We start from the raw sequence: 22,971 nt of genomic DNA on the forward strand, positions 1-22,971 counted from the left end.
TGAACCAAAATGAGCTTGTAATCTGGCTTCTGCAACTTTGAACATGAAAAATCCAATGAGGAGAAGAAAAGCAAAGCCAAAGAGTCCATCCCAAAATCTGACAAACAAGCAAAATGAACAAAAAACATTGAATTCAATTCTTTCTGATTTTAGAAACTGCATTAAAGAAGGGGTGCACCGGTCCTGGAGATACTGCAATACCAGGTCAATGCGTGGAGTGGACAGAGCAAGCTCTTTTTCCATCTCCCTGTTCTAAAAATCCATTTAATATATGGTCCCCAGATAGGGGACGTATCAGATATTAAACTGATAAGAACAGATACTACACTTGATCTTAGCCAAAAGGCCGAGAAGCGATAACCAGAATTGGTTTCAAACTACGGAGCCACCCAAGGATCCTGAAAAGTCCATTTGTGGAGATGAGCTCCTGGACTCCCGTTAAGAAGACATGTTGTCAACCTCTAGATCCCTTACATGCCTGCACTTTTCGGCTTGCTGCTGCTGCAATCCACGCGTTTTAGATCTGCATAACTCCACCTCTTTAAACACAGCACCTTCACCCCCTGCTGTTCCCACCCGCCTCAACACCGTTGGAAGGGAGGAGAACCAATTAAGGCGGGGGGTGGGGTGGAACGAGCAGCTGTCTACCCTTAGCAGGAGGGCTCCTGATTACATACCTCTCCTGCTGCTGCTGCTGCTGGCTGTCCAGCAGCAGACTGAAGGTGGCTGCTGCTGTGCACAGGTATATAAAGGCTCAGAGCCTATTATGACACGCGCAGCCAGCGTTCCATTGCCACATTCCATCTACTGCAGGCAGGATACCTGGCTGGCTGAATGTCGCTGAGAAGCTCACAGAGACCGCCATAAGCAACAGTTTAACAGAATGCCACAGACTAATCAACCAAACTTTTTGGGTTGGGTTCTCTTTTATAGTCTGCAGGCATTAAATGAAAGAAGTCAGTGTTCCAGCAGAGGGAGACAATGTTTCAGAAAAGGTATTGTAGCAAACCAAAAAAGAAATTTTAAGCGCAGCAGAGTAACCAGCGCACATACCTGTTAGCTCAGGTGAGTTTAAAAGGCTGCTGTTGATAACAAGGGCATTTGCTAAATAGATGGTGTGTGTGCAACAATATACTGAAAGGTCAATTATATTGTGCAGCTTATCTCACCACCTGTAGTTATTTAGGTGAAAGCTCCAAAATGCTTGCCTAATATGTCTGTTTATCCAAAAGGAAGTAAAAAGGGAGAGCTAGAAAGATAGCATTGCATCACATTACATGGCAATGCAATGCACAGTTGCTGAAGTTGAACCAAAATGAGCTTGTAATCTGGCTTCTGCAACTTTGAACATGAAAAGTCCAATGAGGAGAAGAAAAGCAAAGCCAAAGAGTCCATCCCAAAATCCGACAAACAAGCAAAATGAACAAAAAACATTGAATTCAATTCTTTCTGATTTTAGAAACTGCATTAAAGAAGGGGTGCACCGGTCCTGGAGATACTGCAATACCAGGTCAATGCGTGGAGTGGACAGAGCAAGCTCTTTTTCCATCTCCCTGTTCTAAAAATCCATTTAATATATGGTCCCCAGATAGGGGACGTATCAGATATTAAACTGATAAGAACAGATACTACACTTGATCTTAGCCAAAAGGCCGAGAAGCGATAACCAGAATTGGTTTCAAACTACGGAGCCACCCAAGGATCCTGAAAAGTCCATTTGTGGAGATGAGCTCCTGGACTCCCGTTAAGAAGACATGTTGTCAACCTCTAGATCCCTTACATGCCTGCACTTTTCGGCTTGCTGCTGCTGCAATCCACGCATTTTAGATCTGCATAACTCCACCTCTTTAAACACAGCACCTTCACTCCCTGCTGTTCCCACCCGCCTCAACACCGTTGGAAGGGAGGAGAACCAATTAAGGCGGGGGATGGGGTGGAACGAGCAGCTGTCTACCCTTAGCAGGAGGGCTCCTGATTACATACCTCTCCTGCTGCTGCTGCTGCTGGCTGTACAGCAGCAGAATGAAGGTGGCTGCTGCTGTGCACAGGTATATAAAGGCTCAGAGCCTATTATGACACGCGCAGCCAGCGTTCCATTGCCACATTCCATCTACTGCAGGCAGGATACCTGGCTGGCTGAATGTCGCTGAGAAGCTCACAGAGACCGCCATAAGCAACAGTTTAACAGAATGCCACAGACTAATCAACCAAACTTTTTGGGTTGGGTTCTCTTTTATAGTCTGCAGGCATTAAATGAAAGAAGTCAGTGTTCCAGCAGAGGGAGACAACGTTTCAGAAAAGGCATTGTAGCAAACCAAAAAGAAATTTTAAGCGCAGCAGAGTAACCAGCGCACATACCTGTTAGCTCAGGTGAGTTTAAAAGGCTGCTGTTGATAACAAGGGCATTTGCTAAATAGATGGTGTGTGTGCAACAATATACTGAAAGGTCAATTATATTGTGCAGCTTATCTCACCACCTGTAGTTATTTAGGTGAAAGCTCCAAAATGCTTGCCTAATATGTCTGTTTATCCAAAAGGAAGTAAAAAGGGAGAGCTAGAAAGATAGCATTGCATCACATTACATGGCAATGCAATGCACAGTTGCTGAAGTTGAACCAAAATGAGCTTGTAATCTGGCTTCTGCAACTTTGAACATGAAAAATCCAGTGAGGAGAAGAAAAGCAAAGCCAAAGATTCCATCCCAAAATCCGACAAACAAGCAAAATGAACAAAAAACATTGAATTCAATTCTTTCTGATTTTAGAAACTGCATTAAAGAAGGGGTGCACCGGTCCTGGAGATACTGCAATACCAGGTCAATGCGTGGAGTGGACAGAGCAAGCTCTTTTTCCATCTCCCTGTTCTAAAAATCCATTTATTATATGGTCCCCAGATATGGGACGTATCAGATATTAAACTGATGAGAACAGATTTTTTTTTTTTTTTTTTCGAAAGCCCGAATTCGTGTACAAAACCCGAGTGCGCTTAAAAAAGTGACAAGTGCCACAAAAAAAAGTGCACTAGGATGCTGGTCTTCTTGAAACCCTCTCCAAAAGGAGAAGGGTCCCCCAAACCATTCCCCGTCCCTCCGAGCCAGAAGGCCACAGCGAGGCACAGGGACAAATAGCCACCTCCAGCCGGAGCCAGAGGCGACCCAATCTTACCCTCAATACCTGCCCGAGTTCTCACCCGAGCAAGGCACTGGGAGCCAAAGACTGTGCTCCCCTCCCGGAAGAGGGGAGCCAACAACGCTCTCCTCCCGAAAGAGGAGAGCCAGGGGGGTTCAGGGGGGAGCGGAACCTGATGGCCACACACTCCCCCCCTAGACCTGCCAAGAGAGGAACCCGTAAGGGAACCGCATCCCGACAAAATCCTAGTAAGGACGTGGACACACGTGAAAAAGTGGACACACAGTGACAAAAAAAAATTAAATAAATAGTGAAGGTTTCACAGTATAATACTGCCCGGACCTTCGACCGGGAATTGAAAAATTCCCCATCCTAAGGCCAGAAGGCCCGGAATAAGGGTGTGTGTGAAGAAAGAAATATTGAAGTGCTAGTGCAAATGTGCCATAAACTCAAGTGGGGTTCCCAATCCCAGTGAGTTAAGGCACCCCAGGGTCACCACTCCTGGGGCACTTCACACTTCGGGCTTTCGATCTTCCCCGGCCCAATGGCGTCGATCCTGGGGGGCCATGCTTTCCACCAGATGACTATATTAGCCACCTGGCGTACTAACAAGCGCCTAAACCCCAGTGTGCATAATGTATCAATCTACTAGGGCGGCCAACATCCAAAACCGCCTTTTCGAAAGATACTACACTTGATCTTAGCCAAAAGGCAGAGAAGCGATAACCAGAATTGGTTTCAAACTACGGAGCCACCCAAGGATCCTGAAAAGTCCATTTGTGGAGATGAGCTCCTGGACTCCCGTTAAGAAGACATGTTGTCAACCTCTAGATCCCTTACATGCCTGCACTTTTCGGCTTGCTGCTGCTGCAATCCACGCGTTTTAGATCTGCATAACTCCACCTCTTTAAACACAGCACCTTCACCCCCTGCTGTTCCCACCCGCCTCAACACCGTTGGAAGGGAGGAGAACCAATTAAGGCGGGGGGTGGGGTGGAACGAGCAGCTGTCTTCCCTTAGCAGGAGGGCTCCTGATTACATACCTCTCCTGCTGCTGCTGCTGCTGGCTGTCCAGCAGCAGACTGAAGGTGGCTGCTGCTGTGCACAGGTATATAAAGGCTCAGAGCCTATTATGACACGCGCAGCCAGCGTTCCATTGCCACATTCCATCTACTGCAGGCAGGATACCTGGCTGGCTGAATATCGCTGAGAAGCTCACAGAGACCGCCATAAGCAACAGTTTAACAGAATGCCACAGACTAATCAACCAAACTTTTTGGGTTGGGTTCTCTTTTATAGTCTGCAGGCATTAAATGAAAGAAGTCAGTGTTCCAGCAGAGGGAGACAACGTTTCAGAAAAGGCATTGTAGCAAACCAAAAAAGAAATTTTAAGCGCAGCAGAGTAACCAGCGCACATACCTGTTAGCTCAGGTGAGTTTAAAAGGCTGCTGTTGATAACAAGGGCATTTGCTAAATAGATGGTGTGTGTGCAACAATATACTGAAAGGTCAATTATATTGTGCAGCTTATCTCACCACCTGTAGTTATTTAGGTGAAAGCTCCAAAATGCTTGCCTAATATGTCTGTTTATCCAAAAGGAAGTAAAAAGGGAGAGCTAGAAAGATAGCATTGCATCACATTACATGGCAATGCAATGCACAGTTGCTGAAGTTGAACCAAAATGAGCTTGTAATCTGGCTTCTGCAACTTTGAACATGAAAAATCCAATGAGGAGAAGAAAAGCAAAGCCAAAGAGTCCATCCCAAAATCCGACAAACAAGCAAAATGAACAAAAAACATTGAATTCAATTCTTTCTGATTTTAGAAACTGCATTAAAGAAGGGGTGCACCGGTCCTGGAGATACTGCAATACCAGGTCAATGCGTGGAGTGGACAGAGCAAGCTCTTTTTCCATCTCCCTGTTCTAAAAATCCATTTAATATATGGTCCCCAGATAGGGGACGTATCAGATATTAAACTGATAAGAACAGATACTACACTTGATCTTAGCCAAAAGGCCGAGAAGCGATAACCAGAATTGGTTTCAAACTACGGAGCCACCCAAGGATCCTGAAAAGTCCATTTGTGGAGATGAGCTCCTGGACTCCCGTTAAGAAGACATGTTGTCAACCTCTAGATCCCTTACATGCCTGCACTTTTCGGCTTGCTGCTGCTGCAATCCACGCGTTTTAGATCTGCATAACTCCACCTCTTTAAACACAGCACCTTCACCCCCTGCTGTTCCCACCCGCCTCAACACCGTTGGAAGGGAGGAGAACCAATTAAGGCGGGGGGTGGGGTGGAACGAGCAGCTGTCTACCCTTAGCAGGAGGGCTCCTGATTACATACCTCTCCTGCTGCTGCTGCTGCTGGCTGTCCAGCAGCAGACTGAAGGTGGCTGCTGCTGTGCAAAGGTATATAAAGGCTCAGAGCCTATTATGACACGCGCAGCCAGCGTTCCATTGCCACATTCCATCTACTGCAGGCAGGATACCTGGCTGGCTGAATGTCGCTGAGAAGCTCACAGAGACCGCCATAAGCAACAGTTTAACAGAATGCCACAGACTAATCAACCAAACTTTTTGGGTTGGGTTCTCTTTTATAGTCTGCAGGCATTAAATGAAAGAAGTCAGTGTTCCAGCAGAGGGAGACAACGTTTCAGAAAAGGCATTGTAGCAAACCAAAAAAGAAATTTTAAGCGCAGCAGAGTAACCAGCGCACATACCTGTTAGCTCAGGTGAGTTTAAAAGGCTGCTGTTGATAACAAGGGCATTTGCTAAATAGATGGTGTGTGTGCAACAATATACTGAAAGGTCAATTATATTGTGCAGCTTATCTCACCACCTGTAGTTATTTAGGTGAAAGCTCCAAAATGCTTGCCTAATATGTCTGTTTATCCAAAAGGAAGTAAAAAGGGAGAGCTAGAAAGATAGCATTGCATCACATTACATGGCAATGCAATGCACAGTTGCTGAAGTTGAACCAAAATGAGCTTGTAATCTGGCTTCTGCAACTTTGAACATGAAAAATCCAATGAGGAGAAGAAAAGCAAAGCCAAAGAGTCCATCCCAAAATCCGACAAACAAGCAAAATGAACAAAAAACATTGAATTCAATTCTTTCTGATTTTAGAAACTGCATTAAAGAAGGGGTGCACCGGTCCTGGAGATACTGCAATACCAGGTCAATGCGTGGAGTGGACAGAGCAAGCTCTTTTTCCATCTCCCTGTTCTAAAAATCCATTTAATATATGGTCCCCAGATAGGGGACGTATCAGATATTAAACTGATAAGAACAGATACTACACTTGATCTTAGCCAAAAGGCCGAGAAGCGATAACCAGAATTGGTTTCAAACTACGGAGCCACCCAAGGATCCTGAAAAGTCCATTTGTGGAGATGAGCTCCTGGACTCCCGTTAAGAAGACATGTTGTCAACCTCTAGATCCCTTACATGCCTGCACTTTTCGGCTTGCTGCTGCTGCAATCCACGCGTTTTAGATCTGCATAACTCCACCTCTTTAAACACAGCACCTTCACCCCCTGCTGTTCCCACCCGCCTCAACACCGTTGGAAGGGAGGAGAACCAATTAAGGCGGGGGGTGGGGTGGAACGAGCAACTGTCTACCCTTAGCAGGAGGGCTCCTGATTACATACCTCTCCTGCTGCTGCTGCTGCTGGCTGTCCAGCAGCAGACTGAAGGTGGCTGCTGCTGAGCACAGGTATATAAAGGCTCAGAGCCTATTATGACACGCGCAGCCAGCGTTCCATTGCCACATTCCATCTACTGCAGGCAGGATACCTGGCTGGCTGAATGTCGCTGAGAAGCTCACAGAGACCGCCATAAGCAACAGTTTAACAGAATGCCACAGACTAATCAACCAAACTTTTTGGGTTGGGTTCTCTTTTATAGTCTGCAGGCATTAAATGAAAGAAGTCAGTGTTCCAGCAGAGGGAGACAACGTTTCAGAAAAGGCATTGTAGCAAACCAAAAAAGAAATTTTAAGCGCAGCAGAGTAACCAGCGCACATACCTGTTAGCTCAGGTGAGTTTAAAAGGCTGCTGTTGATAACAAGGGCATTTGCTAAATAGATGGTGTGTGTGCAACAATATACTGAAAGGTCAATTATATTGTGCAGCTTATCTCACCACCTGTAGTTATTTAGGTGAAAGCTCCAAAATGCTTGCCTAATATGTCTGTTTATCCAAAAGGAAGTAAAAAGGGAGAGCTAGAAAGATAGCATTGCATCACATTACATGGCAATGCAATGCACAGTTGCTGAAGTTGAACCAAAATGAGCTTGTAATCTGGCTTCTGCAACTTTGAACATGAAAAATCCAATGAGGAGAAGAAAAGCAAAGCCAAAGAGTCCATCCCAAAATCCGACAAACAAGCAAAATGAACAAAAAACATTGAATTCAATTCTTTCTGATTTTAGAAACTGCATTAAAGAAGGGGTGCACCGGTCCTGGAGATACTGCAATACCAGGTCAATGCGTGGAGTGGACAGAGCAAGCTCTTTTTCCATCTCCCTGTTCTAAAAATCCATTTAATATATGGTCCCCAGATAGGGGACGTATCAGATATTAAACTGATAAGAACAGATACTACACTTGATCTTAGCCAAAAGGCCGAGAAGCGATAACCAGAATTGGTTTCAAACTACGGAGCCACCCAAGGATCCTGAAAAGTCCATTTGTGGAGATGAGCTCCTGGACTCCCGTTAAGAAGACATGTTGTCAACCTCTAGATCCCTTACATGCCTGCACTTTTCGGCTTGCTGCTGCTGCAATCCACGCGTTTTAGATCTGCATAACTCCACCTCTTTAAACACAGCACCTTCACCCCCTGCTGTTCCCACCCGCCTCAACACCGTTGGAAGGGAGGAGAACCAATTAAGGCGGGGGGTGGGGTGGAACGAGCAGCTGTCTACCCTTAGCAGGAGGGCTCCTGATTACATACCTCTCCTGCTGCTGCTGCTGCTGGCTGTCCAGCAGCAGACTGAAGGTGGCTGCTGCTGTGCACAGGTATATAAAGGCTCAGAGCCTATTATGACACGCGCAGCCAGCGTTCCATTGCCACATTCCATCTACTGCAGGCAGGATACCTGGCTGGCTGAATGTCGCTGAGAAGCTCACAGAGACCGCCATAAGCAACAGTTTAACAGAATGCCACAGACTAATCAACCAAACTTTTTGGGTTGGGTTCTCTTTTATAGTCTGCAGGCATTAAATGAAAGAAGTCAGTGTTCCAGCAGAGGGAGACAACGTTTCAGAAAAGGCATTGTAGCAAACCAAAAAAGAAATTTTAAGCGCAGCAGAGTAACCAGCGCACATACCTGTTAGCTCAGGTGAGTTTAAAAGGCTGCTGTTGATAACAAGGGCATTTGCTAAATAGATGGTGTGTGTGCAACAATATACTGAAAGCTCAATTATATTGTGCAGCTTATCTCACCACCTGTAGTTATTTAGGTGAAAGCTCCAAAATGCTTGCCTAATATGTCTGTTTATCCAAAAGGAAGTAAAAAGGGAGAGCTAGAAAGATAGCATTGCATCACATTACATGGCAATGCAATGCACAGTTGCTGAAGTTGAACCAAAATGAGCTTGTAATCTGGCTTCTGCAACTTTGAACATGAAAAATCCAATGAGGAGAAGAAAAGCAAAGCCAAAGAGTCCATCCCAAAATCCGACAAACAAGCAAAATGAACAAAAAACATTGAATTCAATTCTTTCTGATTTTAGAAACTGCATTAAAGAAGGGGTGCACCGGTCCTGGAGATACTGCAATACCAGGTCAATGCGTGGAGTGGACAGAGCAAGCTCTTTTTCCATCTCCCTGTTCTAAAAATCCATTTAATATATGGTCCCCAGATAGGGGACGTATCAGATATTAAACTGATAAGAACAGATACTACACTTGATCTTAGCCAAAAGGCCGAGAAGCGATAACCAGAATTGGTTTCAAACTACGGAGCCACCCAAGGATCCTGAAAAGTCCATTTGTGGAGATGAGCTCCTGGACTCCCGTTAAGAAGACATGTTGTCAACCTCTAGATCCCTTACATGCCTGCACTTTTCGGCTTGCTGCTGCTGCAATCCACGCGTTTTAGATCTGCATAACTCCACCTCTTTAAACACAGCACCTTCACCCCCTGCTGTTCCCACCCGCCTCAACACCGTTGGAAGGGAGGAGAACCAATTAAGGCGGGGGGTGGGGTGGAACGAGCAGCTGTCTACCCTTAGCAGGAGGGCTCCTGATTACATACCTCTCCTGCTGCTGCTGCTGCTGGCTGTCCAGCAGCAGACTGAAGGTGGCTGCTGCTGTGCACAGGTATATAAAGGCTCAGAGCCTATTATGACACGCGCAGCCAGCGTTCCATTGCCACATTCCATCTACTGCAGGCAGGATACCTGGCTGGCTGAATGTCGCTGAGAAGCTCACAGAGACCGCCATAAGCAACAGTTTAACAGAATGCCACAGACTAATCAACCAAACTTTTTGGGTTGGGTTCTCTTTTATAGTCTGCAGGCATTAAATGAAAGAAGTCAGTGTTCCAGCAGAGGGAGACAACGTTTCAGAAAAGGCATTGTAGCAAACCAAAAAAGAAATTTTAAGCGCAGCAGAGTAACCAGCGCACATACCTGTTAGCTCAGGTGAGTTTAAAAGGCTGCTGTTGATAACAAGGGCATTTGCTAAATAGATGGTGTGTGTGCAACAATATACTGAAAGGTCAATTATATTGTGCAGCTTATCTCACCACCTGTAGTTATTTAGGTGAAAGCTCCAAAATGCTTGCCTAATATGTCTGTTTATCCAAAAGGAAGTAAAAAGGGAGAGCTAGAAAGATAGCATTGCATCACATTACATGGCAATGCAATGCACAGTTGCTGAAGTTGAACCAAAATGAGCTTGTAATCTGGCTTCTGCAACTTTGAACATGAAAAATCCAATGAGGAGAAGAAAAGCAAAGCCAAAGAGTCCATCCCAAAATCCGACAAACAAGCAAAATGAACAAAAAACATTGAATTCAATTCTTTCTGATTTTAGAAACTGCATTAAAGAAGGGGTGCACCGGTCCTGGAGATACTGCAATACCAGGTCAATGCGTTGAGTGGACAGAGCAAGCTCTTTTTCCATCTCCCTGTTCTAAAAATCCATTTAATATATGGTCCCCAGATAGGGGACGTATCAGATATTAAACTGATAAGAACAGATTTTTTTGATTGAAGCTGCATCCAAGGCACTGAAAAATGTGACCGAAGTCACACCAAAACAGCGCACGAGGCGAGGATTCATGTGGACCCTTCCCGGAGGAGAGGGTCCCCAATAAACCATCCCCATCCCTCCGAGCCAGAAGGCCACAGCGAGGGTCAGGGATCTCCGATGCTCTCCCTAGCCGAAGCCGGAGAAGAGCCGTTTTCGTGCTCCCAGCTTCCATCTAGGCTGCCACCCTAGTGGAGCTGGAGCCTGTGTTGGTTTCTCAGCCCAAAGCTGACCGGACCTCCGACCGGGTTTATAAAAATTCCCCTTCCTAGCCCGGAGGCCAGGAATAGGGGGGGTTGCTCAGAAAGTATGATTGGCAAAGGTGCGGCGTGCTACGAAGCCAAGTCTTTCCGGGGTTCCCAGTCCCAGTAAGCTTGGACTCACACCAGGGCGCCTACTCCTGGGGCACATTGCTCCAAAGCCCTCACACTTACCCAGCCTAGTGACTTCGATCCTGGAGGGCCATGTTTTCCATCAGATAACTCTATGAGCCACCTGGCGTACTAACAAGTGCACCAAACCAGTGTGTAATATGCATCAATTTACTAGGGCAGCCCAAGGACAAAACTGCCTTTTCAAAAGATACTACACTTGATCTTAGCCAAAAGGCCGAGAAGCGATAACCAGAATTGGTTTCAAACTACGGAGCCACCCAAGGATCCTGAAAGGTCCATTTGTGGAGATGAGCTCCTGGACTCCCGTTAAGAAGACATGTTGTCAACCTCTAGATCCCTTACATGCCTGCACTTTTCGGCTTGCTGCTGCTGCAATCCACGCGTTTTAGATCTGCATAACTCCACCTCTTTAAACACAGCACCTTCACCCCCTGCTGTTCCCACCCGCCTCAACACCGTTGGAAGGGAGGAGAACCAATTAAGGCGGGGGGTGGGGTGGAACGAGCAGCTGTCTACCCTTAGCAGGAGGTCTCCTGATTACATACCTCTCCTGCTGCTGCTGCTGCTGGCTGTCCAGCAGCAGACTGAAGGTGGCTGCTGCTGTGCACAGGTATATAAAGGCTCAGAGCCTATTATGACACGCGCAGCCAGCGTTCCATTGCCACATTCCATCTACTGCAGGCAGGATACCTGGCTGGCTGAATGTCGCTGAGAAGCTCACAGAGACCGCCATAAGCAACAGTTTAACAGAATGCCACAGACTAATCAACCAAACTTTTTGGGTTGGGTTCTCTTTTATAGTCTGCAGGCATTAAATGAAAGAAGTCAGTGTTCCAGCAGAGGGAGACAACGTTTCAGAAAAGGCATTGTAGCAAACCAAAAAAGAAATTTTAAGCGCAGCAGAGTAACCAGCGCACATACCTGTTAGCTCAGGTGAGTTTAAAAGGCTGCTGTTGATAACAAGGGCATTTGCTAAATAGATGGTGTGTGTGCAACAATATACTGAAAGGTCAATTATATTGTGCAGCTTATCTCACCACCTGTAGTTATTTAGGTGAAAGCTCCAAAATGCTTGCCTAATATGTCTGTTTATCCAAAAGGAAGTAAAAAGGGAGAGCTAGAAAGATAGCATTGCATCACATTACATGGCAATGCAATGCACAGTTGCTGAAGTTGAACCAAAATGAGCTTGTAATCTGGCTTCTGCAACTTTGAACATGAAAAATCCAATGAGGAGAAGAAAAGCAAAGCCAAAGAGTCCATCCCAAAATCCGACAAACAAGCAAAATGAACAAAAAACATTGAATTCAATTCTTTCTGATTTTAGAAACTGCATTAAAGAAGGGGTGCACCGGTCCTGGAGATACTGCAATACCAGGTCAATGCGTGGAGTGGACAGAGCAAGCTCTTTTTCCATCTCCCTGTTCTAAAAATCCATTTAATATATGGTCCCCAGATAGGGGACGTATCAGATATTAAACTGATAAGAACAGATACTACACTTGATCTTAGCCAAAAGGCCGAGAAGCGATAACCAGAATTGGTTTCAAACTACGGAGCCACCCAAGGATCCTGAAAAGTCCATTTGTGGAGATGAGCTCCTGGACTCCCGTTAAGAAGACATGTTGTCAACCTCTAGATCCCTTACATGCCTGCACTTTTCGGCTTGCTGCTGCTGCAAGCCACGCGTTTTAGATCTGCATAACTCCACCTCTTTAAACACAGCACCTTCACCCCCTGCTGTTCCCACCCGCCTCAACACCGTTGGAAGGGAGGAGAACCAATTAAGGCGGGGGGTGGGGTGGAACGAGCAGCTGTCTACCCTTAGCAGGAGGGCTCCTGATTACATACCTCTCCTGCTGCTGCTGCTGCTGGCTGTCCAGCAGCAGACTGAAGGTGGCTGCTGCTGTGCACAGGTATATAAAGGCTCAGAGCCTATTATGACACGCGCAGCCAGCGTTCCATTGCCACATTCCATCTACTGCAGGCAGGATACCTGGCTGGCTGAATGTCGCTGAGAAGCTCACAGAGACCGCCATAAGCAACAGTTTAACACAATGCCACAGACTAATCAACCAAACTTTTTGGGTTGGGTTCTCTTTTATAGTCTGCAGGCATTAAATGAAAGAAGTCAGTGTTCCAGCAGAGGGAGACAACGTTTCAGAAAAGGCATTGTAGCAAACCAAAAAAGAAATTTTAAGCGCAGCAGAGTAACCAGCGCACATACCTGTTAGCTCAGGTGAGTTTAAAAGGCTGCTGTTGATAACAAGGGCATTTGCTAAATAGATGGTGTGTGTGCAACAATATACTGAAAAGTCAATTATATTGTGCAGCTTATCTCACCACCTGTAGTTATTTAGGTGAAAGCTCCAAAATGCTTGCCTAATATGTCTGTTTATCCAAAAGGAAGTAAAAAGGGAGAGCTAGAAAGATAGCATTGCATCACATTACATGGCAATGCAATGCACAGTTGCTGAAGTTGAACCAAAATGAGCTTGTAATCTGGCTTCTGCAACTTTGAACATGAAAAATCCAATGAGGAGAAGAAAAGCAAAGCCAAAGAGTCCATCCCAAAATCCGACAAACAAGCAAAATGAACAAAAAACATTGAATTCAATTCTTTCTGATTTTAGAAACTGCATTAAAGAAGGGGTGCACCGGTCCTGGAGATACTGCAATACCAGGTCAATGCGTGGAGTGGACAGAGCAAGCTCTTTTTCCATCTCCCTGTTCTAAAAATCCATTTAATATATGGTCCCCAGATAGGGGACGTATCAGATATTAAACTGATAAGAACAGATTTTTTTTTTTTTTTTTTTTTTTTTTTTTTTTCTCCTCAGACGAGGAAATTCCACAGTCTATGGAAACCAGACAAAGGAAAATTCCATCAAAACAGCTGCGTCAAATCCAATACGCAATTTGCTGTCCCCATCATCATCGGAAATATTTATTTCATATTTCAAAACAACAATAACAAAAATCAAGAGGTACTAACAATATATCTCCACTTTTTAACTTTCCATATTCCCTCCGCATCCACTTCCCCTCTCCTCTTTTTGTCCCATAGGAAACACACATACATCTTCCCCAAAATCACCTTCACACTATCCTTTACAGCAATTTCCTTCCTTTTAAACACATACACATTCCTCACATCCCATAACACTTCCTTTATACATGCAAGCATCAACCACAAGACTCTTTCCTTCGTCCCATCACATATTCCCAAACCAAACATAAACAACTCAAAAGACAACAAATTCACACCACACAATTCTTTACACAAAGGCCCCATTCTCCCAATCACATCTCTAGCATACTGGCAATTCCAAAAAACATGCAACACACTTTCCCTTCCACCACAGCCATTTCTTGGACACATTTCACTCCTCACCAAACCTCTATTCCTCTGAAACTCTCTCACAGGTAATACTCCATGTAAAGACTGCCACACAACTTCACTCTGTTTGTTGGTCATACCACTCATCCGCACTTTCTTCCAAACCTTCTGCACATCACCACCCCTAACCATATTTATTCCACATTCTACCTCTCTACATTCAATCATCCTATACACAGCCTTCTTATTCTCCAGCAATCTCACATCTGCATCACACAGTTCATACCTCACCAAAAACTTATAAACCCACACATACCATACAGGCACCTCAAAAGCAATCGGACATCGCAAATCCCTTTCTTGCCACTTTAAACGAAACAAATACGCTCCAAATAAATACCTACACATAGATGAAAACTTTCCATCCGCCCTAATCACTTTCAAAACAAACACAACGATATTCACACCAAAAAACACGTCCAAATTCGGAAAACCCAAACCACCTTTTTCCACTCTTTTAACCAAAATTTCTCTCCTAGCTCTCTCCATTTTCGAGTTCCACAAAAAAACAAATAAAATTCTATTCAAGCTTCTCATACACATATATCCTGGTGGAAATATTACCGCAATATATAAAAATATTGGCAACACCACACTCTTAACAATTAAAATCTTCCCAAAAAAGGATAAACTCCTCAATTTCCAAAAATTCAACTTCTGCTCAACTTTTCCTTTCGCATCATCCCAACTTTCTTTCCCATCCAAACTCTCTGAAAACTTCACACCCAAAACTTTAATAGGTCCATTCACTACATTCACACCTACATCCCTACTTAAACTTCCGCCTCCAAAACCCTTACACTCACTCTTTTCCCAATTCACTTTAAACGCAGATGCACCACAAAAAATAGACACTAACAACTTCACCCGCCTCACCGAACATTCAGAATCACATAATACACACACGTCATCCATATAACCACTCACCTTCCATTCTTTTCCTCCACCTCCCGGCACTTGCACACCACGAATTACCTTATCTTTCCTCAGCATACACAACAATGGCTCAATTGCACAAATAAATGCTACAGGGGACAAAGGACACCCCTGTCGCACACCCGAAAACACATTCACTTTCCTACCCACATACCCATTCATTAAAACACAGCTATAAACACCCGCATACAAACTTCTCACTCGCCCAACAAAATCAGCCGGAAAACCCATTTTTAACAACACTCTGAACAAAAAACCATGCGACAACCTATCATAAGCCTTTTCAAAATCCAAACTTAACAAAAATACACTCTTCTTACGACCCATGCAATCCCATAGACAATCTCTTAACATACACACACACTCATGAATCCGCCTCCCAGGTACCGCACAACACTGCTCATCCCCAATCACACTCTCTATCACATCACGCATCCTATTAGCCATAAGTTTTGCATAGATTTTATAATCACAATTAAGTAACGTTATTGGCCTCCAATTCCTCAGACTTTTCAAATCCCCTTTCTTAGGAATTAACACAACCATACCTGCACGCATACTCTCAGTCACCTCCATGTTTCCCCACATATACTTACATACATCCACAAAGTCCTTACCAATCACACCCCACATCACACGATAAAATTCTACTGGGAGGCCATCCTCCCCCGGCGTCTTATTCAAAGCCATACTACACATAACCTTCCATACCTCATCACCAGTCACCTCACCCATCACTCTCTCTCTTTCTGCTTCGCTCAACTTACTCTCTAACACACTCAAAACATCATTCTCCAAACATTCATCCCTCTGTTTCACTGCATACAGATCCTCATAAAACTTAGCCACCTCTTCACACATATCCTCTCCACTCACCTCACTTCCATCTGCTCCATACACCACGCTCATACTCTGTTTCTTTCCAAAAACTTTTTTAAAGAAAAACCGAGAACATTTCTCATCCTGCTCCATCTTATCAATCTTTGCCCTAAACACTATGCTTCTCCCTCTCTCCAACAAAAACTCACTAATCTCCTTTTTTACCTCTAAAATATCCTCCTCCACCTCAACTCCTCCTTCCCTTAACTTATACAAAACGCTCAACCGCGCGTTCAGTTTAACAAAACTCTCTCTTTTAATTGCTGCATACTTGTATCCTAAATTTTTAAAGAACATTTTTGTTTGTTTCTTCACCCAGTCCCACCACTCACAAACATTCCCAAACTCATTTTTATGCTTACACCATTCTTCATACCGCCTTTCATACTCCTTTCTCACATCTTCGTTCTCTAACAGTTTAACATTTAACTTCCACAATCCTCTCCCAAACACTCCATCAACTTTTATATCCAACTCACACAACATACACACATGATCTGAAAAAAGAACGTTTTCCTGCCTATAATTAACAGAAACCATATTTTTAGAAATAAAACAATAATCCAATCTGGATTGTACCCTACCACTCTCAGAAAAGAAAGTGTTCAACAAAGGATTCATGTTACACACGCGCTGCATATCACACAACCCAAAATCATTCACTAACTCCAATAATGCTTTTCCAGACACATCCACATTCACTCTCCCCACATCACAGTTCATATCACCCACAATTACCACAGGTATTCTTCCTGGAACAAAAAGCTTAATTTTTTCAAATAAATTTTTGCGCTCATTTTTTTCAACTGGCGCATAAACATTAATAACACAAAACTTTACATTCTTGTATACAAAATTAACAAGGATACATCTCCCCACCTCAATAACCAAATAATCACTCAAAACAACCTCCCTTCCTTTAACCAAAATACCCACACCATCATTCTTATTACATGCACTCCCCGACCACACAGACGCTCCATAAGACCATTCATCCCCTTTCACACCATCCACTACCCCACATTCTTGTAAACAAAAAATAGATGCATTTTGCATAGCTAAAAACTCAAAAATAGCAGCTCTTCTTACTTTACTTTTAAACACTCTTACGTTTTGGGACACTATGGTAAATCCCATAATACTTCTACTCCTTCACCAATTACACAAAGAAATAGCCTTTGGCCTAAACCAAAGCTCACAAGAGGACAAAAAGAAAAAACATTTACAATATTATATGGTGACACTATCCAGCACCACCACTATCCTCCTCCGCCATCAGAACAGAACAGCTGGTTTCCGACCCGCTGGCTTCACCAGCCACACTCCTCATTCTGGCAGTTCTGATCTTCCTCTGAGGCTCACTAAAATCTGCATCATCACTGCCCCCACCATCCTCCCTACGACTCTTCTTTGCACCCCTATCATCCTCCGAAGAAAAATCTTCAATGTTTTCAGGACCCGAAGGGTGTTCAGGACTGTCGGGTTCCGAGATTTGCACTTCACATCCTGTTGCGTCCATTGCCTCTCCAAAAGTCATCATCTCAGGCAGCTCTGCTTCCACCACTTTCCTAGATATTCTCGCAGACACTGCCTTTTTCTCCACCTTTGCCACTTCCCTCCAGAACTCCTTTTCTTCCCTCCGCTTCTTCCTCATTTCTTCAGCAGAAGAAGAACATGGTCTCAGGGACACCTCCTCTGGCGCCGTAGAGGGAGAGGCTCTACCAGTTTCCCGCCTCCTTCCCTCTCTCTCCTCCCTCTCCAATCTTTCCAGCACTTTCAGTGCGCTTGCCATCTGCCTCCTCTCCAGCTCCTCCTCCTTCTGTTCTTTATCAGAACGTCTAGGTGCACTCATAGGACAGTCCTTATACATGTGATCACTACTCCCACAGACATCACAGGACTTGGCCTCTGGACACTGGTTGGCCATATGCCCCTCCTTTCTGCAATTTCGGCAACACTGCCCTTTAAGGCATGTTACCATGGTATGTCCGAAAGAAAAGCATCTACGGCAAAACATGGGCTGGCCTGGGTAAAAGAGGAAACCTCTATGGCCTGCAACGGAAAAATTTGATGGAGGGTGTCTAAAGCCCCCCACACTGTCAGGATCCCTTTTCAATTTCACACGGAATTTATACTGACAGTTAAAGATTCCTAGACAATTGACTTGCTTCACTCCCTTCCGCACATATTCACAGTAGCGAGAGAGGAAGCACTCCAGCAGCTCAGGGTCTGTAAAAGGGTTATAGACAGTCACAGTCACCTCCTTTTCTTGCAGACCAAACAAAGGTTCCCATCTAACTCCTTCCAAGCAGGGGTCACTAGAGTGACCACGGAGCCATTCAAAGACATTAAGGCAAACATCCTGGTCCATAAAGGTAACGTCATAATTACCTTGACGTGAAAATTCGTTGACACTGAAGATCTCAGAACGTCTTGCTCCAGCTTTGCCTTCAACGATGTCTTGGACAATGAAAACCACGTTGTTCTTGTTCTGGTCAGATGGATCCACGGACAAACGGATGGTGTTCTTCACAAAAGACATCTTGGATTCTGTCGGTATGGAATACCACAGGAAAAAGCAGAAAATCCTCCACAAAAGGGTCCGGATTCCTCCAGGAGACTCGCACCAATCAAGGTACAGTCATACGATCTTAGCCAAAAGGCCGAGAAGCGATAACCAGAATTGGTTTCAAACTACGGAGCCACCCAAGGATCCTGAAAAGTCCATTTGTGGAGATGAGCTCCTGGACTCCCGTTAAGAAGACATGTTGTCAACCTCTAGATCCCTTACATGCCTGCACTTTTCGGCTTGCTGCTGCTGCAATCCACGCGTTTTAGATCTGCATAACTCCACCTCTTTAAACACAGCACCTTCACCCCCTGCTGTTCCCACCCGCCTCAACACCGTTGGAAGGGAGGAGAACCAATTAAGGCGGGGGGTGGGGTGGAACGAGCAGCTGTCTACCCTTAGCAGGAGGGCTCCTGATTACATACCTCTCCTGCTGCTGCTGCTGCTGGCTGTCCAGCAGCAGACTGAAGGTGGCTGCTCCTGTGCACAGGTATATAAAGGCTCAGAGCCTATTATGACACGCGCAGCCAGCGTTCCATTGCCACATTCCATCTACTGCAGGCAGGATACCTGGCTGGCTGAATGTCGCTGAGAAGCTCACAGAGACCGCCATAAGCAACAGTTTAACAGAATGCCACAGACTAATCAACCAAACTTTTTGGGTTGGGTTCTCTTTTATAGTCTGCAGGCATTAAATGAAAGAAGTCAGTGTTCCAGCAGAAGGAGACAACGTTTCAGAAAAGGCATTGTAGCAAACCAAAAAAGAAATTTTAAGCGCAGCAGAGTAACCAGCGCACATACCTGTTAGCTCAGGTGAGTTTAAAAGGCTGCTGTTGATAACAAGGGCATTTGCTAAATAGATGGTGTGTGTGCAACAATATACTGAAAGGTCAATTATATTGTGCAGCTTATCTCACCACCTGTAGTTATTTAGGTGAAAGCTCCAAAATGCTTGCCTAATATGTCTGTTTATCCAAAAGGAAGTAAAAAGGGAGAGCTAGAAAGATAGCATTGCATCACATTACATGGCAATGCAATGCACAGTTGGTGAAGTTGAACCAAAATGAGCTTGTAATCTGGCTTCTGCAACTTTGAACATGAAAAATCCAATGAGGAGAAGAAAAGCAAAGCCAAAGAGTCCATCCCAAAATCCGACAAACAAGCAAAATGAACAAAAAACATTGAATTCAATTCTTTCTGATTTTAGAAACTGCATTAAAGAAGGGGTGCACCGGTCCTGGAGATACTGCAATACCAGGTCAATGCGTGGAGTGGACAGAGCAAGCTCTTTTTCCATCTCCCTGTTCTAAAAATCCATTTAATATATGGTCCCCAGATAGGGGACGTATCAGATATTAAACTGATAAGAACAGATACTACACTTGATCTTAGCCAAAAGGCCGAGAAGCGATAACCAGAATTGGTTTCAAACTACGGAGCCACCCAAGGATCCTGAAAAGTCCATTTGTGGAGATGAGCTCCTGGACTCCCGTTAAGAAGACATGTTGTCAACCTCTAGATCCCTTACATGCCTGCACTTTTCGGCTTGCTGCTGCTGCAATCCACGCGTTTTAGATCTGCATAACTCCACCTCTTTAAACACAGCACCTTCACCCCCTGCTGTTCCCACCCGCCTCAACACCGTTGGAAGGGAGGAGAACCAATTAAGGCGGGGGGTGGGGTGGAACGAGCAGCTGTCTACCCTTAGCAGGAGGGCTCCTGATTACATACCTCTCCTGCTGCTGGCTGTCCAGCAGCAGACTGAAGGTGGCTGCTGCTGTGCACAGGTATATAAAGGCTCAGAGCCTATTATGACACGCGCAGCCAGCGTTCCATTGCCACATTCCATCTACTGCAGGCAGGATACCTGGCTGGCTGAATGTCGCTGAGAAGCTCACAGAGACCGCCATAAGCAACAGTTTAACAGAATGCCACAGACTAATCAACCAAACTTTTTGGGTTGGGTTCTCTTTTATAGTCTGCAGGCATTAAATGAAAGAAGTCAGTGTTCCAGCAGAGGGAGACAACGTTTCAGAAAAGGCATTGTAGCAAACCAAAAAAGAAATTTTAAGCGCAGCAGAGTAACCAGCGCACATACCTGTTAGCTCAGGTGAGTTTAAAAGGCTGCTGTTGATAACAAGGGCATTTGCTAAATAGATGGTGTGTGTGCAACAATATACTGAAAGGTCAATTATATTGTGCAGCTTATCTCACCACCTGTAGTTATTTAGGTGAAAGCTCCAAAATGCTTGCCTAATATGTCTGTTTATCCAAAAGGAAGTAAAAAGGGAGAGCTAGAAAGATAGCATTGCATCACATTACATGGCAATGCAATGCACAGTTGCTGAAGTTGAACCAAAATGAGCTTGTAATCTGGCTTCTGCAACTTTGAACATGAAAAATCCAATGAGGAGAAGAAAAGCAAAGCCAAAGAGTCCATCCCAAAATCCGACAAACAAGCAAAATGAACAAAAAACATTGAATTCAATTCTTTCTGATTTTAGAAACTGCATTAAAGAAGGGGTGCACCGGTCCTGGAGATACTGCAATACCAGGTCAATGCGTGGAGTGGACAGAGCAAGCTCTTTTTCCATCTCCCTGTTCTAAAAATCCATTTAATATATGGTCCCCAGATAGGGGACGTATCAGATATTAAACTGATAAGAACAGATTTTTTTTTTTTTTTTTTTTTTAGACTCAGATTACAAAGTCTTGGAATCAACAAAAAGATAAGAAGACTCAAATCCATCATCGTGCATTCTACCAATTTTAATACTTCTCCAAATCTTTTATTTTCTTTTTCTTTTATATATATATATTTATTTATTTTTTCCCTCTTTTTTTTTTTTTAAAAAAATTATATAGTTTTGGCTATTTTTTTTTGTTTGTTTTTGTTTTTGTTTTTTTGTTTTTCCACAGGTTTTCAAAAAATCAAAGCTTACAAGGTAAGTTCATTCCATTTACATTGTTTCCATTTCTCATTTGCTTTCACCTTGCCAAGCGTCATTTTGTCCCTCCAGAAATACATGTACAAATAACTTAGACATAATTTAATACACTGGTCGACTGTTACTTCCTTATGTTTAAACACTAAAATGTTCCTTGCTTTCCACAATGCCGCCTTCACACATGCAATAATAATCCATACAATTTTAAAATCCTCCTCTCTTATCCCCATCCCATAAAATACTCTGTAAAAATCCAAAAAATTAACAGTACTCACAGCTCTCACTATATTGCACACTTTCCTCCATATTGTCTGTGCAAAATTACAATTCCAGAAGATGTGCATGGGTGTTTCACTATTCCCACACCTGGATCTTGGGCACACTTCAGATCTTACCAACCCACGCCTGTGTTGGAACTCACGGGTTGGCAGGCAGTCTTTTACTATACACCAGAGTAAATCCCTGTGTTCATTAGATAACACACTATAATTTACATTCATCCAGATTCTTTCCACAATTTTGAATGAAAAATGTTCCACAGGACTGATACCTATTCTCTCTTCCAGGATTTTTAGGATTTTTTTATGGCATTTAAGAACATTTATTTCGACCATCTTAAGTTTAAAATCTCTTAAAATTTTTTCTAAAACAATATAATTTCCTGGAGGTAAAAACCTATAAGGCCTATTTAGAGACATCTCCAACCATTTATAATTTCTAATATAGAAACCTAAATTATATATAGAAAACAACTTTAGCTTAGAGCCTGGTCCTAATAAAGTGCATACACAGTTCGCTACATACTTTGCATATAAAAAGGACCTAATATCCGGAAAACCTTTCCCACCTTTTTTCTTTGATTTATATATCTCCTCTCTCTTTACTCTTTCCATCTTGGATCTCCATAAAAAATTAAAACATACCTTAATAACTCTCTTCATGATATTATTTTGGGGGATAAAAACTGTTGAGACATATAAAAACATTGGGAGTAAAACCTGTCTAATAATTAAAATTTTTCCTTCCAGGGTAAGATCTCTCAACTGCCAGAAAGTAATCTTTTTCTTAACTCTTTCCAGCAGAGACTCCCAATTTCTTACATTACCACCTGACTCTGAGAAATAAATACCTAAAATTTTTACTTCATTCATTCTTGTTAATTTACACTCAGAATCTACAATAAAATCACCAACAGTTAAAATACCAGATTTTTCCATGTTAATTTTAAAACCCGATGCGCCCCCAAACCAATCCACTGTTCTTATGGCTCTGTTCATGCTTCTAGTGTCTTTAACTAAAACCGTCACATCATCCATATATGCCACCACTTTAACTTGTTCATTGCAACTCCCGGGAATAAAAAAACCATTGATTACCTTATCTCTCCTAAAAGCTGCTAAAAGTGGTTCAATTGCACAAATAAAAAGAATAGGGGATAAGGGACACCCCTG

At 43.7% G+C, this 22,971-nt stretch overlaps 10 non-coding genes and 4 pseudogenes across 10 annotated transcripts; all 14 read right to left on the bottom strand.

Annotated features, from left to right (window-relative positions):
• Positions 1-167: 167 nt before the first annotated feature.
• Positions 168-358, bottom strand: LOC141213888 (U2 spliceosomal RNA). Its single transcript, XR_012283222.1, has one exon. It is a non-coding gene; the product is annotated as a U2 spliceosomal RNA (small nuclear RNA).
• A 1,115-nt stretch (positions 359-1,473) lies between these two features.
• On the bottom strand, positions 1,474-1,664 carry LOC141213889 (U2 spliceosomal RNA). Its single transcript, XR_012283223.1, has one exon. It is a non-coding gene; the product is annotated as a U2 spliceosomal RNA (small nuclear RNA).
• A 1,114-nt stretch (positions 1,665-2,778) lies between these two features.
• On the bottom strand, positions 2,779-2,961 carry LOC141214129 (U2 spliceosomal RNA). Its single transcript, XR_012283443.1, has one exon. It is a non-coding gene; the product is annotated as a U2 spliceosomal RNA (small nuclear RNA).
• Positions 2,962-3,760: 799 nt separating this feature from the next.
• Positions 3,761-3,852, bottom strand: LOC141214163 (U2 spliceosomal RNA; annotated as a pseudogene).
• Positions 3,853-4,967: 1,115 nt separating this feature from the next.
• LOC141213890 (U2 spliceosomal RNA) lies at positions 4,968-5,158 on the bottom strand. The gene has a single exon (XR_012283224.1). It is a non-coding gene; the product is annotated as a U2 spliceosomal RNA (small nuclear RNA).
• A 1,115-nt stretch (positions 5,159-6,273) lies between these two features.
• On the bottom strand, positions 6,274-6,464 carry LOC141213892 (U2 spliceosomal RNA). Its single transcript, XR_012283226.1, has one exon. It is a non-coding gene; the product is annotated as a U2 spliceosomal RNA (small nuclear RNA).
• Positions 6,465-7,579: 1,115 nt separating this feature from the next.
• Positions 7,580-7,770, bottom strand: LOC141213893 (U2 spliceosomal RNA). The gene has a single exon (XR_012283227.1). It is a non-coding gene; the product is annotated as a U2 spliceosomal RNA (small nuclear RNA).
• A 1,115-nt stretch (positions 7,771-8,885) lies between these two features.
• LOC141213894 (U2 spliceosomal RNA) lies at positions 8,886-9,076 on the bottom strand. The gene has a single exon (XR_012283228.1). It is a non-coding gene; the product is annotated as a U2 spliceosomal RNA (small nuclear RNA).
• Positions 9,077-10,191: 1,115 nt separating this feature from the next.
• On the bottom strand, positions 10,192-10,374 carry LOC141214079 (U2 spliceosomal RNA). Its single transcript, XR_012283407.1, has one exon. It is a non-coding gene; the product is annotated as a U2 spliceosomal RNA (small nuclear RNA).
• Positions 10,375-10,898: 524 nt separating this feature from the next.
• LOC141214140 (U2 spliceosomal RNA) lies at positions 10,899-11,014 on the bottom strand (annotated as a pseudogene).
• A 1,115-nt stretch (positions 11,015-12,129) lies between these two features.
• On the bottom strand, positions 12,130-12,320 carry LOC141213895 (U2 spliceosomal RNA). Its single transcript, XR_012283229.1, has one exon. It is a non-coding gene; the product is annotated as a U2 spliceosomal RNA (small nuclear RNA).
• Positions 12,321-13,435: 1,115 nt separating this feature from the next.
• On the bottom strand, positions 13,436-13,638 carry LOC141214123 (U2 spliceosomal RNA; annotated as a pseudogene).
• Positions 13,639-19,793: 6,155 nt separating this feature from the next.
• Positions 19,794-19,984, bottom strand: LOC141213896 (U2 spliceosomal RNA). The gene has a single exon (XR_012283230.1). It is a non-coding gene; the product is annotated as a U2 spliceosomal RNA (small nuclear RNA).
• Positions 19,985-21,090: 1,106 nt separating this feature from the next.
• On the bottom strand, positions 21,091-21,305 carry LOC141214088 (U2 spliceosomal RNA; annotated as a pseudogene).
• Positions 21,306-22,971: the final 1,666 nt, after the last annotated feature.

Source organism: Phyllobates terribilis, unplaced genomic scaffold (genome assembly GCF_046119375.1).
Source record: "Phyllobates terribilis strain yellow unplaced genomic scaffold, ASM4611937v1 Scaffold_213__1_contigs__length_3403324, whole genome shotgun sequence".
Lineage (NCBI taxonomy): Eukaryota > Metazoa > Chordata > Amphibia > Anura > Dendrobatidae > Phyllobates > Phyllobates terribilis.